General features: G+C 46.2%; 1 protein-coding gene across 1 annotated transcript in view; it reads right to left on the reverse strand.

Annotated features, from left to right (window-relative positions):
- Window positions 1-21,624, reverse strand: part of ppp2r3a (protein phosphatase 2, regulatory subunit B'', alpha) — an 82,107-nt gene extending 60,483 nt beyond the window's left edge. The window contains 1 exon segment of the mRNA XM_072691187.1: window positions 21,387-21,624. The gene's annotated coding sequence lies outside the window, so the exon portion shown is untranslated.
- Window positions 21,625-23,393: the final 1,769 nt, after the last annotated feature.

Genomic DNA, 23,393 nt, shown 5'->3' on the forward strand with positions numbered 1-23,393 from the left:
CCTCTGTAGCTGGCGTCCAGCGTGCAGACCGTCTCACACGTCTTGCATAGTGCCTCATCTAAGATCCCTGACTGTAGGGTCGGAGGTTTGGGGACGGTTTGGACATGGCTCATGGCTCAGATTTAAATGAAAGGGTCAATCTGTCCTGCTGGAACCTAAGCCCACACTGACCCTCCACTACTCTTCACAGTAACCACACTCTCCTGACACTTCTCCACTGAACCGGAACCTTTGCTGAATGACTCATCTGGCCAGCAGCAGACTGAGAGTGCACGTCAGGAGAATCCTGTGCTTATGCACTGGTTACCATGGATACCGCAATGCAAAACAATCATCATCAGTGCTTTATGAGGAGTGTTATCATGGGGGAGCTGTGGGGGCCGATAGCTGACGAATGCACACATCTGTAAACATCTGGCCTCCCCACTGCATACACTACGGTTCCCACGATCCCTTATCTCCTTTTCTTCAATGACGTCACTCAGCCGACCGCAAACAACCCCGACTCTCCAGGGACCCTCCTGGCCCAAGACCACCAGAAACACAACCCCACAGCACCACAGCCAAACAGGTCCTCCACCCAAACAAACACACACACACACACACACACACACACACACACTCTCTCTCTGTTCAGTCATCCCATCTGAGACTATAAAACATTCAAACAAAATCAGTCACAGTCAGGGGGAGGAGTCTCAGAACCTGACAGGAAGTGATTAGGACAAATCAAAGTCAGGGGGAGGAGTCTCAAAACCAAGAAAGAGGTCGAGGGTTTTGGCCCCTGGTTAACGCACTGCTGGTGACACTGTGCTGCTCCCAGTTTGGCAGCAATGTGACCACTGACAGACCAAGAGTAAGAGCACGGGTGAGGTCAGGATCTGGTGTTGGGAGGTATGTTCTGCCACTGTAACTCAATCCAAAGTTATTGAGTTATAGATGTGATTAGGTCCAATCACAGTCAGGGGGAAGAGTCTCAGAACCAACCACACACAGTAAAATTACAGTCAGACTCACTACAACTCTCTTTAAACTCTAAACTCTAAGTCGCTCGCTGTCTTCAAACCCAGACTGAAGACCCTCCTCTTCAGAGAGTACTTGGACGAATAGTTCTATGGTCGCCTTATTGTATTGTGTTTAGTAATGTCTAAAGCTTGGAGGTATCTTTTGTATTATTAGTCTATTCTAACTAGCTGAGGCTTTTCTTGGGTAAATAGCAAAGCACTTTGTAAGTCGCTCTGGATAAGAGCGTCTGCTAAATGCAGTAAATGTAGATGTAAATGTAAATGTTCTGATCTGAGCTTACCAAATAGATCAATTACAGATCAGATCAGTGAATAAACAGATACATTAATTTGATTAATGAACAGATGGATTAGGTGAACAGATGTGTTGTCATTACTGGATCACGTGTTCCACATCTGTTTAGAATCCCAGTCTAAACGGCTCTTTAAGTCTGAGAGTTTTAACCCAAACATCTGAGATCAATAAACTCTAATCTGCTCCTGGTCCACCTTCACTGCTCTCAGACCATCAGCGGACAACTGTAGAACAGTTAGACCAGTCTAGAACCACAAACGGAGAGAAAGACCCTAATACTGATAGACTCTAACTAGCCCAAAACCCTGTAAACTCCCCAGAGGTGCTGTCAGGGATTTTGGGCCCCATGAAAAGATATTACACCGGGCCCCACAACTCTAACAGTTCTGCCAAAATACTAAATGAATACATTTTTAGGGCCCCTAAAGTCATCCTAATCGCACACCAACCCCAGCCAGCGCCCGGTGCCCCGCGCCCACTTCACTCTTACAGGCTGCTCTCAGATACCGAGATTTAGATTTTGCCCCCCATCCTATCAGCAGTGTAGTGTGTGTGTGTGTGTGTGTGTGTGTGTGTGTGTGTGTTTGTGTATTATTAGCTGCTAATCCTCTCTCAGAATGTTGGGTGGTAGTGAGAGAGACACACCAGGCTGGGCGTAGGAGGATTCTCCAGCTGGTCTAACTCCAGAGACACATAGCCATAAATCACCTGATCTGACTCCAGTGTTCACTCAGAGTGACAAAGTGTGTGAAACGCTCGGTTCTAGATAAGCTCCCCCAGTCAGAGCTGGAGTTCTACAGTGGAGGTGAAGGGAAGCAGACGTCTGAAGCTCTAATAAAAGCTCCTCACGGAAAGTTCTTTACCTAATGGTGATGAAGACGCTGCCTGATGCCTGAGACACGGTTCTACCAGAGTTCGGCTCTAGAACCTGTTTAAATTCGTATTAAATAGGGCATTGTGTATGGAAGAACAGCACTGCAAAACAGCCACCCACTAAAACAGCTGCACTAACATCACTAACAGCGAGAATGTGCAGAACCAGAGCTGCTCTAAAACTGCCAGCAATGGTCAGCCATGTCTCTCCACTGCTGCGTTCTCTCTTCACTGTAGCTTCCTGTAGCTGCTGCCCTCATCAGATTCAGACCCTGACTCTGGTCTACAAAGCCAAGACTGGACCAGCCAGCCCCTCCGTACTTGATGGCGATGGTCAAAAGCCGATCTGCACCAAGAGCCCTTCCAGCTTCAAGTACGGCTCGGCTCGACCCGCCATCCTTTAAGATCCATGGAAGACGAGCGTCCAGACTTTTTACTGTCCTGCACCGAAGTGGTGGAACGAGCTTCCCCTGGATGTCCGAACAGCAGAGTCCAACGCTCACTGTCCTCAAACCCAGACTGAAGACCCTCCTCTTCTGAGAGGACTTGGGCGAATAGCAGAGTGGTCTCCTTACTGACTTGTGTTTAGTAGAGTCTAAGATTAGAGGATCTGAATTTTAGTCTATTTAAACTAGCTGAGGTTCTTCTTCAGTAAACAGTGAAGCTCTTCTGTAAGAAGAGAAGAACATCTGCTAAATGCCGTGAATATAAATTTAATGTAAATGGTGCTGAATCCAGGTCCAGAGAGTAGAAATCCACCCCAGGGCGCTGGACTTGCTCTGCTGGCCTGGTGTTGTGTCAGTGGCAGATGTGGTGAAGCTTCACATGTCTCAGAGGAAGACTGTGCTAGCCTTCAGCCTCCCACCACTGGTGGCATCATATGATGGGGGAGTTCTGTCTGGGAACGAGTACTACTTAGCAACACCATAGCAACCACCCAGGATACTATAGCAATCAGTTAGCAAAAACATAGAAACCACCATACCATTCCACAGCAAACACCATAGGAAAATCCCCCAGAAGGTCTGGGTTGGTTTGGGTGGAGCACAACAATAATAGTTAGCGTAGCCAACTGAAAAAAAACAACTGCAAGCTTTCCTTCAGCGTTATCCTCCGACACTGAGCAGTGGAGTCTGAGCTGCTGAAGATCATGGTTTTATTATGAAACCGGACCCTCTAGGAAGTGAAATCTGAGACTCCTCTGCTGGAAAACGGAAGGCTAAGAGTGTGTGAAGTAAACACTCTCAGAACAGCAGTGTGGATCAGCTGAACCAGACAGGTGGGAGAACTCTCATCTGTACAGAGTAGCAGCTTACCGGGAGAGAATCAGGCAGTTTGGTTGAAAATGTGTTTTAAGGTGGAACAGAAAGTTTAAGTAAGAAGGTTGGGATGATTGAGCTCCTCATCATCACAGAGGGCCAGTCTCTCTAAAACATGTCTGACAGTCGGGCTCTTAGAAGACTGCTGATCGTAAGGTGTTCAGACTGGCAATAAGATCTCAGGCTGCTGCTTATTCGTTCCCAGAATTCAGAAAACCTCAGCAGGGGGAGGAGCCTTCTCTTAAAAGTTGGGGACTCAGACACAGTCTCAGTCTTTAAATCTAGGCTGAAACTCATCTGTTTAGTTCAGCTTTTGGTAATTAATGTTTCTTAGATAAGGGCTGCAGGTCCAGGGTTCGAGGACACAGGGAATTGTAGTACACTGAGATGCTGGAGCTGTCGTCTCGCTGCTTACACGCGATCACTCAGGTTTGTGGACGGTGGAGCAGATGGACACTAGTGTTTCAGGGAGCTCCCGTGTCTGTGTTACCTTCTGGCTCTCTCCTTTTAATTAGGCTGTTATAGTCAGACCTGCCGAAGTCGTCAGACACACTCTGATACTGATCAACATTCTCTGATCTCTATAAAATCCTCTCAGAACTAACTCTGTCTCTTTACCTTCTCCCAGTAAATGACCATCCAGCCCGACCTGCTGGAAGACTGACCGCTGAGGTCCCCTCTACCTGCGTCCAACCAGCTGCCACCTACCAGTCCGACCAGCAGGCCCCCCCCACCACCCATGCCAGACCAGCTGCACACCCTCCTACCACTGCTACCTGTTTAATGACCATGTTAAACCTAAATGGTTCGTAACTATCTGCACTATTAATATCACCACTATTACCCATCATTCCTCTCATCACTCTGACCATCACTGCTATGACTATATTAGTTATTATATTATGATGATTTCAGCACACCTGAGCAGTAGAACAGTCTGGTTTGGTAATTTGGTAATTTTTGGGGTTCCCCTTGTGAGTATTGGTTCTTCCCAATGTTTCCTCCAGCTCTGAGGAGGTTCTCCTGTACGGTGGTCTTTGGGTTTTGTGCTGCTTTGTGACAACAAACTGTTCGGACTGGTGTTGAGGTATTTAGACTGGTGTAGATGTGTTTATACTGATGTTGAGGTGTTTAGACTGGTGTGGAGGTGTTCAGACTGGTGTTGAGGTATTTAGACTGGTGTAGATGTGTTCAGACTGGTGTGGAGGTGTTCAGACTGGTGTGGAGGTGTTTAGACTGGTGTAGATGTGTTCAGACTGGTGTGGAGGTGTTCAGACTGGTGTTGAGGTATTTAGACTGGTGTAGATGTGTTTAGACTGATGTTAAGGTGTTTAGACTGGTGTGGAGGTGTTCAGACTGGTGTTGAGGTATTTAGACTGGTGTAGATGTGTTTATACTGATGTTGAGGTGTTTAGACTGGTGTAGATGTGTTCAGACTGGTGTGGAGGTGTTCAGACTGGTGTGGAGATGTTCAGACTGGTGTGGAGATGTTCAGACTGGTGTAGATGTGTTCAGACTGGTGTGGAGATGTTCAGACTGGTGTGGAGGTGTTCAGACTGGTGTTGAGGTATTTAGACTGGTGTAGATGTGTTTATACTGATGTTGAGGTGTTTAGACTGGTGTAGATGTGTTCAGACTGGTGTGGAGGTGTTCAGACTGGTGTGGAGATGTTCAGACTGGTGTGGAGATGTTCAGACTGGTGTGGAGGTGTTCAGACTGGTGTTGAGGTGTTCAGACTGGTGTTCAGACTAGTGTGGAGGTGTTCAGACTGGTGTGTAGATGTTCAGACTGGTGTTGAGGTGTTCAGACTGGTGTTGAGGTGTTTAGACTGATGTTGAGGTGTTCAGACTGGTGTAGATGTTCAGACTGGTGTAGATGTGTTCAGACTGGTGTTGAGGTGTTCAGACTGGTGTTGAAGTGTTCAGACTGGTGTGGAGGTGTTCAGACTGGTGTAGATGTGTTCAGACTGGTGTTGAGGTGTTCAGACTGGTGTGGAGGTGTTCAGACTGGTGTAGATGTTCAGACTGGTGTAGATGTGTTCAGACTGGTGTTGAGTTGTTCAGACTGGTGTGGAGGTGTTCAGACTGGTGTTGAGGTGTTTAGACTGATGTTGAGGTGTTCAGACTGGTGTAGATGTTCAGACTGGTGTAGATGTGTTCAGACTGGTGTGGAGATGTTTAGACTGGTGTTGAGGTGTTCAGACTGGTGGAGATGTGTTCAGACTGGTGGAGATGTGTTCAGACTGATGTTGAGATGTTTAGACTGGTGTTGAGGTGTTCAGACTGATGTTGAGATGTTTAGACTGGTGTTGAGGTGTTCAGACTGGTGTAGATGTTCAGACTGGTGTAGATGTGTTCAGACTGGTGTGGAGATGTTCAGACTGGTGTTGAGGTGTTCAGACTGGTGGAGATGTGTTCAGACTGGTGTTCAGACACACACCTCCAACGCCTCTCTCATTAACGAACGCTTGTGTTAATGAGAGCTGAGGAAGCGCTTCACACAAACAACCTCAGCATGTTAACAGTTCTTTGAGTTGTGGTTCTATTCAGAATAGTTGCCTTCATAAAAGAACCCTTAAAGAACTGCTGAGCTCCAGGCTGGCCGGTGCAGAAGAGAACATGTGGAGAACCGATTTGGGAAGAACCACAGAGCGTCCCGAGCTGAAGGTAAAACACGCTGAGTCAGGAAACACACTCACACGCACGCACACACTTACACACACACACACACACACAAAGACTCACACACACATTTACACACTCACACTCAAACTAACACACTCCATGACACACTCTCTTACACGCTCACTCACACACACACACACACACACACGCTCACTCAAAAAAACACACACGCTCACTCACTCACACACACACACAAAGACTCACACACACACACACACACACACACTCACTTATACACACTCAATCACACACTCTCTTACACGCTTACTCACACACACACACACACACGCTCACTCAAAAAAACACACACGCTCACTCACTCACACACACACACACAAAGACTCACACACACATTTACACACTCACACTCACTTATTCACACTCAATCACACACTCTCTTACACGCTCACTCACACACACACGCTCACTCACACACACACGCTCACTCACACACACACACACACTCTCACACACACACACACACACACACACACAGTGGATTGTGTTTCAGGGCTGTGTGTTTTTCCCTGCTTTATGGAATCTGCAGTGAGGGGGAGCGGCCCGACAGTTTTCCGTAAGCAGGAATATTCCACAGGAGAGAGAGACGCTGGGCTCTACCTCACTCCGGAAAAATGTCCCGAGAGTCTGAGGCTCATTCCCTAAACCTGTGTGTGTGTGTGTGTGTGTGTGTGTGTGTGTGTGTGTGTGTGTAAGAGAGAGAGAGACTCCCACCTCACACACACACACACACTCCCGTAGTCCCTCTCTTACACTGCCAGACTGTTTGAAGGGGAAATCCACCAGAATTGATCAATTCTACACAACTCTACAAAAACCTCGGAGCAGCACCAGCTACAATCAGACCTCTATTAACTAATACTTTATTATCAGACCTCTAATCACCTCCTCCAGTTCCTCTCCCAACATTCCGTCCATGTAACCATGGCAACACTCTTAAAATAAAGTTTTAAGAGTAAAATGAAGTTCTAGAGAAGGCTCTTTGGAGTAAAGCCCAGAGGAACACACTTTCAATTCCACGAAGAACCGTTTAGTGTTTAGCTCCACCCATTCAGCCTACAGCAGTTTAACTCCACCCATTCAGCCTACAGCAGCAGGCTCTTCCAGCACCAACATTTTAGCCAATCACACGAGTCGTAAACATTAGAGAAATCATAATAAACCACAGAAAACAAAAACAGGCAGCAGTTACACCATTTACCACTAGGGGGGAGATATACTCAGGCAGCCACCAGCATCCAAGTCGCCCCCTATACTTCCTGTAGTGTATGACAGCAACCCTGCAGTGATTACCTGGTCAGGTGAGAGGAACTGGACGTCCTGATGATCAGCTCAGAGCAGGGGCGTGCCATATGGACAAAAAATTATCTCTCAATATTTTCTGGGATTCTGCCAATAATGATAAATACTTTTCATCCTTCATAATGTGTTTGTAAAAGTCTCGTTCTACTTATTTATTTACTTAAAACTGAAGCGTTCAAGTAAAAATAATACAAACAACAGGGCAAGAGTTACTGACATTAAACTCAATTTCATATGAATGTATTATATTTATATTTCATGTCATTTATTGTCATTTTCAAAAGTTTTAAGTTTCATTTTACTTTATGTGTGTTTAAACATCTTAAATTCAGAGTCTATTTCACTTAAACTGTAAATTCATTGACTTCACTGTTTCTTATAGAAGTATACAGGGGTCACACTTTCCCGCAGACTGGCAGGGCGGTGGCAGGGCGGTGGCAGGGCGGTGGCAGGGCGGTGGTGCTTGTGTTTTGTCTCCTGGCTACTTGTTCTCTCATGTTAAACTCCAGTCATTCCCGGCACTAGCATTAGCACTGGTGTTGCAGTGAACTTGTAGGCTATGCTAGCGCGCTGCAGCCTGTCCTATCCGGCAAACGGGGCCGTGAATACGCAAACTCTTCAGAGTGTGTCTGAGTCATTTTCCACAAAGTGAGTGAACTGATCGATAATATCTGCTCGCAAATCAACAACAGTTAAGAAATGATCAGAGATGCGGCATCCTAACCCCACTGACTCAGTTTAACCTCACACTATGACACTAACCTCACATTAACCTCACACCATCATCCTAAAGGGTTTCCTCATCGCCAAGACCTCCCCCACAATTATACCCCACCAATTAGCACTAAAGCTAACTGGCCTAAACAATCACACTCAAATCTCACAGATACACTCACTGCAGTCTGGGGAGAGAGAGAGGGGGGGGGGTCATTTTGTTGGTCTAGCTGACAGCATGTTAGTATCTATGGAAACCAGAGAAAGGCCTAAAGGAAGTGTGTGTGTGTGTGTGTGTGTGTGTGTGTGTCGTTAACACTGTGGATAAAAACACACTGATCCGATTCAGCTTGCCACTCCCTCACTGACACACTCTTTTTTTATTACACACACACACACACACACACACACACCTGAAACATGTGAAAATAGCATCACTAAACATCCACCAATAGGACAACAGAATAGCTAATCATGGAAGCTGTGCTTCAGCCTGGCTAGCTCTCACTGTGAGCTGAAGTTGATCTGCATCTAAGCGGTGCTCTATTACGCCACCAAGAGGAGATTTAGATACTATAGGAGTGAATTCGACACACACCTTAGTCATCACACACACTCCACACCATGAACACACACAAACTGTTATGGTACAGAAGCAAAACTGGTGAATGGTGTTGCTATGGAAACACGAGGAGATGACCAGAAGCACAGTCTACTGGAACCAGTTTAACTACAGAACATATCCAGGCTGTGTCTGACCCACTGTTTCCTGCTTCTGCTGGAGTTGTTTGGAGAGGAGATGATGGGTCACTCACCATCATCACTATCATCACCAACATCATCATCAGCATCAGTAAATGGAGCTTATATAACTCTCCTGTCAACATGTTCAAACTGTTCCCTCTCAGGACTGTTCTCCTCTCTACCTGTACAGCCTGTCCAATCCCCTGCCTGCTCTCACCAACACATACACACACGAACACACACACACTCCCACTTACACACTAACACTGGGTACGAGTGACTGGGTCCGAGTGACTGGGTACGAGTGACTGGGTACGAGTGACTGGGTACGGGTGACTGGGTACGGGTGACTGGGTACGGGTGACTGGGTACAGGTGACTGGGTACGGGTGACTGGGTCCGGGTGACTGGGTACGGGTGACTGGGTCCGAGTGACTGGGTCCGGGTGACTGGGTACGGGTGACTGGCGAGAGTGAAGTACAGTTTGATTCTGAGCTGAAGTTCAGATCAGGTTTCTGTTCTTCTCACTGACTCACCTGCACTCATCACCTCATTATCCACCTTCAGGAGCTCAGCCAGGTGTGTGTGTGTGTGTGTGTGTGTGTGTGTGTGTGTGTGTGTGCAGGAAAGCACATTGTACCATGGCTGTAGGGAGGGGTGGAAAACAAGGGAAAAAGCAGAGAGAGAGAGAGGGAGGGAGAGAGAGGAAAAGAGAGGGAGAGAGAGAGAGGTCAGGGCAGCAGTGAGTCACTGAAAGGGGGGACTGAGGGTTGGCAAAGGTCAGGTTTTGCAAAAGGAGAGAGAGAAAGCATTTGAGAAAGAGAAAGGGAAAGAGAGAGAGACAGAGAGAGACAGAGGAAAAGAGAGAGAGAGAGGGAGAGAGAGAGAGAGAGAGAGAGAGAGGAAAAGAGAGAGAGAGAGGGAGAGAGAGAGAGAGAGAGAGAGAGAGAGAGAGAGAGAGAGGAAAAGAGAGGGAGGGAGGGAGAGAGAGAGAGAGAGAGAGAGAGAGAGAGGAAAAGAGAGAGAGACAGAGAGAGGGAGAGGAAAAGAGAGCGAGAGAGAGAGAGAGAGAGAGAGAGAGAGGGGAAAAGAGGGAGAGGGAGTGAGAGAGAGAGAGAGAGAGAGAGAGAGGGAGAGAGAGAGAGGGAGGGAGAGAGGGGAAAAGAGGGAGAGGGAGTGAGAGAGAGAGAGAGAGAGAGGGAGAGAGAGAGAGAGGGAGAGAGAGAGAGAGGGAGAGGGAGAGAGAGAGAGAGAGAGAGAGACAGAGAGAGAGAGAGGGGAAAAGAGGGAGAGAGAGAGAGAGAGAGAGAGAGAGAGGGAGAGAGAGGGAGAGAGAGAGAAGGAGAGAGAGAGGAAAAGAGAGAGAGACAGAGAGAGACAGAGGAAAAGAGAGAGAGAGAGGGAGAGAGAGAGAGAGAGAGAGAGAGAGAGAGAGGGAGAGTAGACTCAGTGTGTTGGTTGTGTTCAGACTGGAGCTGGGAGAGGAAATAAACAGCAGGGCGGGGCCGGATTTCACTGAAGCTGGAGAACTTAAAGAACCCGTATCACAAACACTCCTGTTCTCCACCACTCTGAAACACAGCAGATTCATAAAATCACTAATACAGTAAGACCTTTACAGTCAGCCTTATACAGTCAGATCCATACAATCAGCCTCATACAGTCAGACCGATACAGTTAGTCTGGTACAGTCAGACCTGTACAGTCAGCATTATACATTCAGACCTGAAGTCAGCCTTATAGTCAGCCTCATACAGTCAGACCGGTAGATTCAGACCCGTACAGTCAGTCTCATACAGTCAGATACATACAGTAAGCCTAATACAGTCAGACCCATACAGTCAGCCTCATATAATCAGACTTGTACAGTCAGCCTTACACAGTCAGACCCATACAGTCAGCCTCATATAATCAGACTTGTACAGTCAGCCTTACACAGTCAGACCCATACAGTCAGCCTCATACAGTCAGACCTGAAGTCAGCCTCATAGTCCGACCCGTACAGTCAGCTTCTACAGTCAGATCCGTACAATCAGCCTCATACAGTCAAACCTGTACAGTCAGCCTCATAAAATAAGATCCATACAGTCAGACCTGTACAGTCTGTTTTTTACAGTCAGACCCATACAGTCAGCCTCATACTGTCAGACCTGTAGTCAGCCTCATACAGTCAGACCCATAAAGTCAACCTCATACAGTGAGACCTGTATAGTCAGCCTCATACAGTCAGACCCGTACAGTCAGCCTCATACAGTCAGACCCATACAGTCAGCCTCAGACAGTCAGACTTGTACAGGCAGCCTCATACAGTCAGCCTCATACAATCAAACCCGTACAATCAGTCTCATATGGTCAGCCCCATACAGTCAGACCTGTACAGTCAGCCTTATACAGTGAGCCTCATACACTCAGCCTCATATAATCAGGCACATACAGTCAGCCTAATACAGTCAGCCTCATAAAAATCATACCTGTACAGTCAGCCTTATACAGTCAGACCCATACAGTCAGACCCATACAGTCAGCCTCATACAGTCAGCCTCAATCTGTTTTGTACAGTAAGCCTCATACAGTCAGCCTCAAACAATCAAGACGCATACAGTCAGCCTCAATCTGTTTTGTACAGTCAGCCTCATACAGTCAGCCTCAAACAATCAAGACGCATACAGTCAGCCTCAATCTGTTTTGTACAGTCAGCCTCATACAGTCAGCCTCAAACAATCAAGACGCATACAGTCAGCCTTAATCTGTTTTGTACAGTCAGCCTCTTACAGTCAGACCTGTACAGTCAACCTCATACAGTCAGACCTGTACAGTCAGACCTGTACAGTTAGCCTCATACAGTCAGCCCTGTACAGTCAGCATCATACAATCAGACATGTACAGTCAGCCTAATACAGTCATACCAATACAGTCAGACCCATACAATCAGACCTGTACAGTCAGCCTTATACAGTCAGATCCATACAGTCCACCCCGTACAGTCAGCCTCATACAGTCAGACCTAAGGTAAGCCTCATAGTCAGACCCGTACAGTCAGCCTTATACAGTCAGGCCCATACAGTCAGCCTCAACCTCCCACTGTAAACCTCAAAACATACAACTGAACTGTACCAAACCGGACTGAACAGCTATTTTGCACTCCGCCTATTTGCACTATGACTATTTGCACACCTGTACAGATGTTCTTTTCTGTAAATATATTTTCAGCTCTTTATTACCTTTAGTACTTTTTACTTTTTTAATTTATCCTCTACCCTATTTATTGTTTAGTGTCATTTTCCTTTAGTTTAAGACTGTGTTCTGTGTTTTTTGTTACTTGTCATACGTGTTGCTCTCACCAAGACAAATTCCTTGTATGTGTAACATACTTGGTGAAATAAAGAGATTCTGATTCTGATTCTGATTCATACAGTCAGACCCATAAAGTCAGCCTCATACAGTCAGACCAGTAGTACAGCCCTGTACACTCAGCCTCATATAATCAGACACGTACAGTCAGCCTAATACAGTCATACCAATACAGTCAGCCCCATACAATCAGACCTGTACAGTCAGCCTCATACAATCAGACCTGTACAGTCAGACCTGTAGTCAGCCTCATACAGTCAGATGCATAAAGTCAAGCTCATACAGTCAGCCATATACAGTCAGACCAGTAGTCAGCCTCATTCAGTCAGACCCGTACAGTCAGCCTCATACAGTCAGGCCCACACACTCAGCCTCATACAGTCAGACCCATACAGTCAGCCTCAGACAGTCAGCCTCAGACAGTCAGACCCAGACAGTCAGACCCAGACAGTCAGATCCATACACTCAGCCTCATACAGCCAGCCCTGTACAGTCAGCCTCATACAGCCAGACCTGTACAATCTGTTTTGTACAGTCAGACCCGTACAGTCAGACCTGTAGTCAGCCTCATACAGTCAGATCCGTACAGTCAGCCTCATACAGTCGGACCTGTACAGTCAGCCTCATACAATCAGACCCATACAGTCAGACCTGTACAATCTGTTTTGTACAGTCAGACCTGTAGTCAGCCTCATAGTCAGACCCATACAGTTAGCTTCATACAGTCAGACCTGTACAGTCAGCCCCATACAATCAGACCTGTACAGTCAGCCTTATACAGTCAGACCCATACAGTCCACCCTGTACAGTCAGCCTCATACAGTCAGACCTGAAGTCAGCCTCATACAGTCAGACCTGTACAGTCAGCCTTATACAGTCAGGCCCATACAGTCAACCTCATATGGTCAGACCCATACAGTCAACCTCATTCAGTCAGGCCCATACAGTCAACCTCATACAGTCAGACCCATACAGTCAACCTCATACAGTCAGACCTGAAGTCAGCCTCATACAGTCAGACCCATACAGTCAACCTCATACAGTCAGACCTGAAGTCAGCCTCATACAGTCAGACCCATAAAGTCAACCTCATACAGTCAGACCTGAAGTCAGCCTCATACAGTCAGACCCATACAGTCAACCTCATACAGTCAGACCTAAAGTCAGCCTCATACAGTCAGACCCGTACAGCCAACCTCATATAGTCAGACCTGAAGTCAGCCTCATACAGTCAGACCCATACAGTCAACCTCATACAGTCAGACCTGAAGTCAGCCTTATACAGTCAGGCCCATACAGTCAACCTCATACAGTCAGACCTGAAGTCAGCCTCATACAGTCAGACCCATACAGTCAACCTCATACAGTCAGACCTGAAGTCAGCCTCATACAGTCAGACCCATACAGTCAACCTCATACAGTCAGACCTAAAGTCAGCCTCATACAGTCAGACCCGTACAGTCAACCTCATATAGTCAGACCTGAAGTCAGCCTCATACAGTCAGACCCATACAGTCAACCTCATACAGTCAGACCTGAAGTCAGCCTTATACAGTCAGGCCCATACAGTCAACCTCATACAGTCAGACCTGAAGTCAGCCTCATACAGTCAGACCCATACAGTCAACCTCATACAGTCAGACCTGAAGTCAGCCTCATACAGTCAGACCCATAAAGTCAACCTCATACAGTCAGACCTGAAGTCAGCCTCATACAGTCAGACCCATACAGTCAACCTCATACAGTCAGACCTGAAGTCAGCCTTATACAGTCAGGCCCATACAGTCAACCTCATACAGTCAGACCCATACAGTCAACCTCATTCAGTCAGGCCCATACAGTCAACCTTATACAGTCAGACCCATACAGTCAACCTCATACAGTCAGACCTGAAGTCAGCCTCATACAGTCAGACCCATAAAGTCAACCTCATACATTCAGACCTGAAGTCAGCCTCATACAGTCAGACCCATACAGTCAACCTCATACAGTCAGACCTGAAGTCAGCCTCATACAGTCAGACCCATACAGTCAACCTCATACAGTCAGACCTGAAGTCAGCCTCATACAGTCAGACCCATACAGTCAACCTCATACAGTCAGACCTGAAGTCAGCCTCATACAGTCAGACCCATACAGTCAACCTCATACAGTCAGACCTAAAGTCAGCCTCATACAGTCAGACCCGTACAGTCAACCTCATATAGTCAGACCTGAAGTCAGCCTCATACAGTCAGACCCATACAGTCAACCTCATACAGTCAGACCTGAAGTCAGCCTTATACAGTCAGGCCCATACAGTCAACCTCATACAGTCAGACCTGAAGTCAGCCTCATACAGTCAGACCCATACAGTCAACCTCATACAGTCAGACCTGAAGTCAGCCTCATACAGTCAGACCCATAAAGTCAACCTCATACAGTCAGACCTGAAGTCAGCCTCATACAGTCAGACCCATACAGTCAACCTCATACAGTCAGACCTGAAGTCAGCCTTATACAGTCAGGCCCATACAGTCAACCTCATACAGTCAGACCCATACAGTCAACCTCATTCAGTCAGGCCCATACAGTCAACCTTATACAGTCAGACCCATACAGTCAACCTCATACAGTCAGACCTGAAGTCAGCCTCATACAGTCAGACCCATAAAGTCAACCTCATACATTCAGACCTGAAGTCAGCCTCATACAGTCAGACCCATACAGTCAACCTCATACAGTCAGACCTGAAGTCAGCCTCATACAGTCAGACCCATACAGTCAACCTCATACAGTCAGACCTGAAGTCAGCCTCATACAGTCAGACCCATACAGTCAACCTCATACAGTCAGACCTGAAGTCAGCCTCATACAGTCAGACCCATACAGTCAACCTCATACAGTCAGACCTGAAGTCAGCCTCATACAGTCAGACCCGTACAGTCAACCTCATACAGTCAGACCCATAAAGTCAACCTCATAGAGTCAGACCTGTACAGTCAACCTCATACAGTCAGACCCATAAAGTCAACCTCATAGAGTCAGACCTGTACAGTCAGTCTCATACAGCTATTCAACACTGAGTTTAAATAAATGCACAATAGCTGCTTCCTCGTTCACACGGCAACCGGCCGACACGCTCCGCTTTGTTCTCCTCCCTCCGTTTTCTCCTCTTTCCTTTTTTTTATTCCTTCCTCTGGAGGACTTGGCACAGGCAGCACATTTCAGTGTGTGTGTGTGTGTGTGTGTGTGTGTGTGTGTGTGAGAGAGAGAGAGAGGGAGGGAGGGAGAGACAGAGAGAGAGAGAGAGAGAGAGAGAGAGAGGGAGGGAGGGAGAGACAGAGAGAGAGAGACAGAGAGAGAGAGACAGAGAGAGAGACAGAGAGAGACAGAGAAGAGAGAGAGAGAGAGAGAGAGAGAGAGAGAGAGGGAGGGAGGGAGAGACAGAGAGAGAGAGACAGGAGAGAGAGAGACAGAGAGAGAGAGAGAGAGAGAGAGAGAGGGAGGGAGGGAGAGACAGAGAGAGAGAGACAGAGAGAGAGAGAGAGAGAGAGAGAGAGAGAGGGAGGGAGGGAGAGACAGAGAGAGAGAGACAGAGAGAGAGAGAGAGAGAGAGAGAGAGGGAGGGAGGGAGAGACAGAGAGAGAGAGAGACAGAGAGAGAGAGAGAGAGAGAGAGAGAGAGGGAGGGAGGGAAGTGCACAAAAAGAGCTAGTGTTGGAGTGAAGGGACAAACGGCCACTTGATGCATTCCAGATACAGCAGGTCAGGGTCACCGGACGGCCTTTAGTGACTGCCCCCCACATCTCCCCACCCAGAGTGGAAAATCTCTTTACCAGAGGAGCTCACTTTGCTCACTGTTCACCCTGCAGTTCATTATTCAACCTCCAGGGGAGCTCAGCTCATCTGACCTGCTGAGGAACACCTTCCCTCCTAACTGCCCCGGGGTCAAACACAATCTGGACAAGTTCTGTAGTTCGACTTCTGATCATCTCCTCATGTACCCATAGCAACACCATCTACTAATACACTACATGTCCAAATGTTTGTTTCAGCTACTTTAAGCTGCACCTATTGTTGACACAGATGTGCAAATGCACACACAGCTTGTCTAGTCCCTGTAGAGAAGAAGTACTGCCAATAGAATAGGACTCTCTGGAGCAGATCAACATCATGACCCTATTGGCTCCATGCTGCCTAATGCCAGGCGTGGACTAGAGGGCCCCCCAGTATGGGATGATTTGGTGAGTTGGGGATGAGGTGATGGGGTGGTGAACATCCAACAAGTTGTACCTCCTTCCGGTGGCAGCGGTTAAAACAGGAAGTGGCTGGGGTGAGTGGGGTCAGGAGAAATACTGATGACTTTCCTCCAGCATCTCTTGTTGTGGAGGTCCCGTACGGGTGGGAGGGCAGCTGCAGTGATGCACTGGGCAGGTTTCTCCATTTTCTGCAGTGTATTTTGTTTTAGTGTATTTTGATGTGTTTAGGAGGGGAAAGCTGGTCTGCTTCAAACTTTATAGATCTGTATCAGATGGATAGTTTGTATGGATTTTACAGCGCCTCCTTCAGTCTGGGACACATCACTTCGCCTATGGAGGAAGCATGCTGTTTATGTAGCGTTATAAGTGTGTCCTGTGTGCAGGCTCGTTCACAGTTGGGCTCATTAAAGGGTGTCAGCACAGAGTCATGGCGGCACACCCCACTCGTGGTTTCTTCATGGTGGTGTTTTCTGTTTTTAAAATTAAACCAGGTGTTTACTGCATCTGGAGAGCCCACTTCAGATCCAACCGCAATATTTAGACTGCAGAACAGACGTCAGGAAGAGCCTTTACATTCGCACAAACACGTTCCTTTAGGAAACAGGGTCACAGAACCAGCTTCACCGAACAGCTGGAGAGAAGATGCTGCACTGGACGTGGATTAGTGCTGTCCTTCACGGCCGTTCAGCCAGAGGCACATTAACAATAACCCCTATTGTTCCAGAGGAATCTGACAGACTGGAGTGGTGAAGACCCCGCTTACATCATCCACAGCATCAAACAGCATCACACAAACCCCGTTCACCACCAAACATCTGCACAAAAAAGCACAACTCTTTAAGATGCAGCAGTGGTGATTTAGCCCCGCCCACCACAGGAGTGTAATGTCAGTGTAGGTGTAAATGTTTTAATGATGATTTAGTGCAAAACAGTAATCAAGCGTGCAATGCAGCGTATAATCACACACACTCACACAGCCAGCCGCATACCAAACGCTCCTGAAATACACCAAAACAGCAGATCCAATAAGTCCTGTGAGCTGTGAGGTGGGCGGGGGCCACCATAAGCATTAGTGAGCTTTGCCCACCCACCAGTTGTCCTTTTCAGGTGCACTTTTGGTAGGTACTGACCACTGCATACCAGGAGGAACACCCCACAAGACCTGATGTTCTGGAGATGTTCTGACCCAGTCATTATCTAGAACATCACAGTCTGGTTCTTGTCAAAGTGTCTCAGATTCTTACGCTTGTCCATTTTTCCTGCTTCATCACCTTCATCACCTTCATCATTTTCAAGAACTGAGTGTTCACTGGCTGACGGATAGATCCATCCCTTACTGAATCAGGTAGGGATTAGAACCACTGTATCTCTATAGCATTACACACCGGCAATGCCAGTCAGAACAGCAGAATCTGTCTGAGTTGAGGAGGAAATTGCGGGTCGTCAATATCAGCTATATCAATCAATATATATCGATCAGGATCCAATAGACATTTTGGGCGCTTGGCAACTCTGGTGTGTGTGTGTGTGTGGTCAGAACTGTCTGAACTGAAGGATTGTCTCCAGGTGTGTGTGTGGACTCTTTAACTCCAGCTGTCATTACTCGTCCCCCCAGTGTGAGACCCCCTCAGATCAGTCAGTCTGGATTTACACACTCACAGCTTCAGCTGCCTCACACACACACACACACACACACACACACACACCAGAGGAGGATGGGCCCCCCTTGTGAGTCTTGGGCCCCCCTTGTGAGTACCTTAATGCTGAGTATCGGTTGATACTGATCCGATCTGAGTACAATACCGACCCGTACTCTCAAAGAAGCTGCCTGATCAATCCTAAACAATCCTGATCAAAACAAAGCGACCTCAAACAGAACTGAGATCAGAGTTAAACCCTCAGTCAGGACTAACTCAGAACTCTAAACCCGCGAGCCACACTGTGTGTGTGTGTGTGTGTGTGTGTGTGTGTGTGAGAGAGAGAGAGAGAGAGAGAGCGAATGCTTCCGTTACAGATTCCTGACAGGCTTAAGCAGGCAGAGTGGAATAGCTTTACAGGAACACACACACACACACACACACACACACACACACACACACTCTATTACTGCTCTATTACTGCTCCAGTAGTGAGCCTCTTGTGCTGTTCAGACTGGATTATAAAATATTGAACACACTTGTATTTAGCACCAAACTGGATTACAGCTCTGTTACTGCTCTGTTACAGCTCTATTACTGCTCTGTTACAGCTCTATTACAGCCCTGTTACTGCTCTGTTACTGCTCTGTTACAGCTCTGTTACAGCTCTGTTACTGCTCTGTTACAGCTCTATTACAGCTCTATTACTGCTCTATTACAGCTCTATTACTGCTCTGTTACAGCTCTGTTACTGCTCTGTTACTGCTCTGTTACTGCTCTGTTACTGCTCTATTACAGCTCTATTACTACTCTATTACTGCACTGTTACAGCTCTATTACTGCTCTATTACTGCTCTGTTACTGCTCTGTTACAGCTCTGTTACTGCTCTATTACTGCTCTATTACTGCTCTGTTAGAGCTCTGTTAGAGCTCTGTTACAGCTCTATTACAGCTCTATTACTGTTCTATTACAGCTCTATTACAGCTCTGTTACAGCTCTATTACTGCTCTGTTACAACTCTGTTACAGCTCTATTACAGCTCTGTTACAGCTCTGTTACAGCTCTGTTACAGCTCTATTACTGCTCTATTACTGCTCTGTTACAGCTCTATTACTGCTCTATTACAGCTCTATTACAGCTCTGTTACTGTTCTCTTACTGCTCTGTTACAGCTCTGTTACTGCTCTGTTACTGCTCTGTTACAGCTCTATTACTGCTCTGTTACAGCTCTATTACAGCTCTGTTACAGCTCTATTACAGCTCTATTACTGCTCTGTTACAACTCTATTACTGCTCTGTTACAGCTCTATTTACAGCTCTGTTACAGCTCTGTTACAGCTCTATTACAGCTCTATTACTGCTCTGTTACTGCTCTGTTACAGCTCTATTACTGCTCTGTTACTGCTCTATTACAGCTCTGTTACTGTTCTCTTACAGCTCTATTACTGCTCTGTTACAGCTCTGTTACTGCTGTTACTGCTCTGTTACAGCTCTGTTACTGCTCTGTTACAGCTCTATTACTGCTCTGTTACTGCTCTGTTACAGCTCTATTACAGCTCTATTACTGCTCTGTTACAGCTCTGTTACAGCTCTATTACTGCTCTATTACTGCTCTATTACAGCTCTGTTACAGCTCTATTACAGCTCTATTACTGCTCTATTACTGCTCTGTTACAACTCTATTACTGCTCTGTTACTGCTCTGTTACAGCTCTATTACTGCTCTGTTACAGCTCTGTTACAGCTCTATTACTGCTCTGTTACAGCTCTGTTCTCTGTTACAGCTCTATTACCGCTCTATTACAGCTCTATTACAGCTCTGTTACAGCTGTTACAGCTCTATTACTGCTCTGTTACTGCTCTGTTACTGCTCTGTTACAGCTCTATTACAGCTCTGTTACTGCTCTGTTACTGCTCTGTTACTGCTCTATTACTGCTCTGTTACAGCTCTGTTACAGCTCTGTTACAGCTCTGTTACTGCTCTGTTACAGCTCTGTTACTGCTCTATTACAGCTCTGTTACTGCTCTATTACAGCTCTGTTACAGCTCTGTTACTGCTCTATTACTGCTCTGTTACAGCTCTATTACTGCTCTGTTACAGCTCTATTACTGCTCTGTTACTGCTCTATTACTGCTCTATTACAGCTCTGTTACAGCTCTGTTACAGCTCTGTTACTGCTCTATTACAGCTCTGTTACTGGTCTGTTACTGCTCTATTACTGCTGTTACAGCTCTGTTACAGCTCTGTTACTGCTCTGTTACAGCTCTATTACAGCTCTGTTACAGCTCTGTTACAGCTCTATTACTGCTCTGTTACTGCTCTATTACTGCTCTGTTACTGCTCTGTTACTGCTCTGTTACAGCTCTATTACTGCTCTATTACAGCTCTGTTAATGCTCTGTTACAGCTCTATTACAGCTCTATTACTGCTCTGTTACTGCTCTGTTACTGCTCTATTACAGCTCTGTTAATGCTCTGTTACAGCTCTATTACTGCTCTATTACTGCTCTATTACAGCTCTGTTACTGCTCTGTTACTGCTCTGTTACAGCTCTATTACAGCTCTATTACAGCTCTATTACTGCTCTGTTACTGCTCTATTACAGCTCTGTTACTGCTCTATTACTGCTCTATTACAGCTCTATTACTGCTCTGTTACTGCTCTGTTACAGCTCTATTACAGCTCTGTTACTGCTCTGTTACAGCTCTGTTACTGCTCTATTACAGCTCTGTTACTGCTCTATTACAGCTCTGTTAATGCTCTGTTACAGCTCTATTACAGCTCTATTACAGCTCTGTTACTGCTCTATTACTGCTCTATTACTGACTCACTGTTCTACTGCTGCTCTCTATTACAGAGGGGGGGGGGCTTACTGTAGTACCCAGACAAACAAACAGAAAGACATGAGTACATACTACAGGCCTACACACACACACACACACACACACACACACACACACACACACACGTTTAGGACCCGCGGCTGGCCTTAATAAGCGCGAGCTGATGTGATAAACAGGCACGCTGAAGTTCCCCACAGCGCCGTTCTGCAGCCCGGCGGTAAACTTCTCCTCCCCGCCGCTGACAACCAACTTCACACACACACACACACACACACACACACACACACACACACACACACACACACACCGCGGTGCAGCTCGGTCCCTACACGGGGAAAACCACCTCCAGCCGCGCGGTTCCGACTGTCCCTTTCCCTCCTGAATTCCCGCTGCGTGCAGTTCTCCGGTTCTCCGGTTCTCCGGTTCTATGTGAGCGGAGCTCGGATGAGCTAAAGACCGCAGAGGCGCGACTACTCCCGGCCACAGACACACACGTAGCCCGAGCAGCTCCAGCGCTCCCGTATTCCGACAACCCCTTCTGCCGCGCGGGGATTGGTTGGGAGAGCCGCGTAGATACTCGCGTTCTGCGCTGGGATTGGCTGATAGAGTCCCGTCTCATGGGTTGAGGTTGATGTTCAGAGTCCCGCCCCTGCGCTGGGATTGGCTAATAGAGTCCCACCTCTCGTGCTGGATTGTCTACTACACTGCTTCCTGCAATGGCATTAGCTGGTACTGGGTAGGACAGCCCCGCCCCCTGCACTGTGATTGGCTATTAGTTGGAGCAGCAGTGCAGAAGGAGGGGCTCGCGGAGAAAGTCTGAACTCTGCTAGTTTGTGAAGTTTAATATTTCAGTTATTAAAATGAGGATGACAGCAGCGCGCGGGGTTTAGGAACCCGTCCGCAGTGTTCCAGTCTGAGTTCTGGTTCTGGCCGGTCTTTGTTTGTTTATTTGTTTTCATTATTACATCAAATCCATTAGTGAGAACATCTAGTGCCTCAGAGCCGGTGCAGCAGTGTTGGGTATCAGCTGATATTCCTGCTGTGATGAAAATAACACTCGAGCCGACCCGGAGCCGGGAACCGGGCCAGGGCACTGAGCCCACTGCCACAGTTTACTAACAGACAGTGAGCATTCCCACATTACCCTCTAAACACCCACCTCTACAACCTGCAGCCCACCAGGGTTCTCACAATTACAGTCCTATAAAGTTCATAACTGGATATTAATGCTATTAGAACTTCATACTGGATATTAATGCTATTACAGCTTCATACTGGATATTGATGCTATTAGAGCTTCATACTGGATATTAATGCTATTAGAGCTTCATACTGGATATTAATGATATTAGAGCTTCATAACTGGATATTAATGTTATTAGAGCTTCATACTGGATATTAATGATATTAGAGCTTCATACTGGATATTGATGCTATTAGAGCTTCATACTGGATATTAATGTTATTAGAGCTTCATACTGGACATTAATGTCATTAGAGCTTCATACTGGATATTAATGTTATTAGAGCTTCATACTGGATATTAATGTTATTAGAACTTCATACTGGATAATAATGCTATTAGAGCTTCATACTGGATATTAATGATATTAGAGCTTCATACTGGATATTAATGCTATTAGAACTTCATACTGGATATTAATGATATTAGAGCTTCATACTGGATATTAATGATATTAGAGCTTCATAACTGGATATTAATGTCATTAGAGCTTCATACTGGATATTAATGTTAGTAGAGCTTCATACTGGACATTAATGTCATTAGAGCTTCATACTGGATATTAATGTTATTAGAGCTTCATACTGGATATTAATGTTATTAGAACTTCATACTGGATAATAATGCTATTAGAGCTTCATACTGGATATTAATGATATTAGAGCTTCATACTGGATATTAGTGTTATTAGAACTTCATACTGGATATTAATGCTATTAGAACTTCATACTGGATATTAATGCTATTAGAGCTTCATACTGGATATTAATGTTATTAGAGCTTCATACTGGATATTAATGCTATTAGAACTTCATACTGGATATTAATGCTATTAGAACTTCATACTGGATATTAATGTTATTAGAGCTTCATACTGGATATTAATGTTATTAGAGCTTCATACTGGATATTAATGCTATTAGAACTTCATACTGGATATTAATGCTATTAGAACTTCATACTGGATATTAATGTTATTAGAGCTTCATACTGGATATTAATGTTATTAGAGCTTCATACTGGATATTAATGCTATTAGAACTTCATACTGGATAATATTGTCTTTATCAGGCTGACGAGGTGCAGGTTCCCTGTGTGATTTAGACC

This window comes from Salminus brasiliensis, chromosome 11 (genome assembly GCF_030463535.1).
Source record: "Salminus brasiliensis chromosome 11, fSalBra1.hap2, whole genome shotgun sequence".
Lineage (NCBI taxonomy): Eukaryota > Metazoa > Chordata > Actinopteri > Characiformes > Bryconidae > Salminus > Salminus brasiliensis.